Here is a 2,842-nt window from a genome sequence, read left to right on the forward strand (position 1 = left end):
TAAAACAGGTCAAAAACAAAAAAAAAGCTATTAAAACATACAATATCTGTAGGAAATACCTAACATAAAATGTGATACTGTTCTAAGGCTTTTGATTTGGTTAAGTAGACTTGGTTCAGTGGTCTTGTCTTGTTTTTTTCTCTCTCTCTCTTGTGTAAGTGACTGCATATCAGCCCAGGTCTCCTCTGTGTTAGTTCTGTGTTTTTGTGTGTCTTCGATGTCAATGTCCCTGAACATATTGAATTACAAAAACAAAACCCAGACACAGACACTTTCCTGCTCATGTTCCTGCGCCATTGTTGTTGTTGTCGGAAGTTTGTGCGTCAGTATAAGTGTCGTACCAGGATTTGGTGAACTGAGAAACGTTCCGCGTTGGTTGACAAACCGCGATCAAATGCGTTCATATTTTGAATGCATTATTTTCTTTGTACTTAATTAATTAATTAATTGCTGGTGCCCAGAGCCAGGACTAAACAAGGGGAATCAAAGTTTCAGATTCATGCAGCTAAAACCTGGAACAGTCTGAACATGTGAGACAGACTCAGACTCAAACTCAGAACACTTCTGTTTAACTGCGTCTGACTGAAAGGTTTTCATTTTTCATTCTGCACTCTTCTCTCTCATTTAATGGTTTTTATTCTCTTTTTAATTTTATGATGATTATGTTTTGATTTGTTTGTATTGTGATTTTTATGTATTTCTTATTCTGTAAAGCACTTTGAATTATTGTGTGTACGAATGATGCTGTACAAATAAACTTGCCTTGCCTAATTAATCACAATTAACACGTTAATGTCCCTCTCCTATAAATAATAATTAGTAACAGGAATTAACTTCAGTCTGGCTTTGTTCACAGCTACAAGATCTTTGACACAAGTGTTCAGTTAGGGGATGGAAAGTTAATATTTTTCTAAAGTCTATTTTATATCTGCTACAAATGCTGCCTTACTGTTCAAACGTGACTTTATTTATTTTACCAAGTAAGTAAACTGAAAACAGCTTGATTTGTAATGAGAAAAAGTGTTGGTGTTGGAGAATTAATCAAAATAATAACTGCCAGAATTTTTTACTCTAGAATAATATAGTGTTTTTTAAATTATTATTATTTGTAATAGCTGTCATGTTGACTTTATTTCTGAGAATCTGTCAGGTTTAAATTCATAAAGCTGCTCATATACACCACTCGTTCACATGTGCTTTAGGTTTTCTCATTTCTGTGTCTATCCTTTGAAAATATCAGATCATGTTCTTCATCTTATGTTTTGTATTCCAAATTCAACTCAATTCAAATGATAAATCAGATATTATGTGCTATTGTTCAGATTTGTTCTGTACTCCACTAGTCCAGTAGTGCTTTGTCCAAAATACTACTTTGTACTTCTTCTTGAGTAATTTGAGTAAGTATTTGGCTCCTCTATTCTGTCAAGCATCAAATCATCTGTGCACTGTTTTCCTCACAGCCTTTTGTATATAAAGTTGATTTCTGGATTTATATTACTATATGTCTGTTTTGTAATATAGTTATACATATATCGGTATCGGCCAATACCAATACTGGAACTGATATATCACCCAACCCTAATTTTCATCTTTTTTTGTCAATTCTCTTGTTTAAAATGTGAACTTTGAACAGAACCCTTTTATTAAAACATAAATCACAAATCTAGTCACAATTGCAAAGGTGGTCAAAAAATAAAAATAAAAAAAAAAATTCTTCCCAAATTGTTCAGCTCATCAGAGGAAAAATAACCTAAATACTAACCAAAACATACATTTATATGCCACATATAGCAATCTTTCCCAGGAATTCTTAATTCTAATGGACAATAATTTATGGAAGCCCGTTTCCACCAGTAAATAAAAAATGAAAGCCTCACAGAAAGTCAGAATTATGAGTTTTAAAGTCCTAATTATGAGGTTTAAAACTTATAACTACTACTACTGCTATGTTCCACAGTATTAAACAAATCTTGTTTTTATACTACTACTGGTGTCTTTATTTCTCCAAACTACTGCAAAAACATGTATTTTTACTGTTCCTGGTGTAGTCCTGGTTTAGTCCTGGTTTAGACCTGATTTAGACCTGATTTAGTCCGTGTTTGTAATGACCGAAAGGACGAGATTGCGGATACAAGCGCTCGAAATGAGTTTCCTCCGCAGGGTGTCTGGGCGCTCCCTTAGAGATAGGGTGAGGAGCTCAGTCACATGGGAGGAGCTCGGAGTAGAGCCGCTGCTCCTCCACTTTGAGAGGAGCCAGTTGAGGTGGCTCGGGCATCTGTTCCGGATGCCTCTTGGGCGCCTCCCTCGGGAGGTGTTCCGGGCATGTCCCACCGGGAGGAGGCCCCGGGGAAGACCCAGGACACGCTGGAGGGACTATGTCTCTCGGCTGGCCTGGGAACGCCTCGGGGTTCCCCGGGAGGCCCTGGAGGACGTGTCTGGGGTGAAGGAAGTCTGGGAGTCCCTGCTTAGACTGCTGCCCCCCGCGACCCGGCTCCGGATAAGCGGAAGAAAATGGATGGATGGATAGTCCGTGTTTAGGCCTGGTTTAGACCTGGTTTAAACTTGGTTTAGTCCTGGTTAAGACCTGGTTTAGACCTGGTTTAGTCCTGGTTTAGACCTGATTTAGACCTGGTTTAGACCTGGTTTCGACCTGGTTTCGACCTGGTTTAGTCCTGGTTTAGTCCTGGTTTAGTCCTGGTTTAGACCTGGTTTCGACCTGGTTTCAACCTGGTTTAGTCATGGTTTAGACGAGGTTTAGACGTGGGTTAAACCTGGTTTAGTCCTGGTTTAGAACTGGTTTTGACCTGGTTTAGACCTGGGTCAGACCCGATGTAGTCCTGGT

Source organism: Boleophthalmus pectinirostris, unplaced genomic scaffold (genome assembly GCF_026225935.1).
Source record: "Boleophthalmus pectinirostris isolate CB_2022bp ecotype Guang Dong unplaced genomic scaffold, ASM2622593v1 HiC_scaffold_14, whole genome shotgun sequence".
NCBI classification, from domain to species: Eukaryota; Metazoa; Chordata; class Actinopteri; order Gobiiformes; family Gobiidae; genus Boleophthalmus; species Boleophthalmus pectinirostris.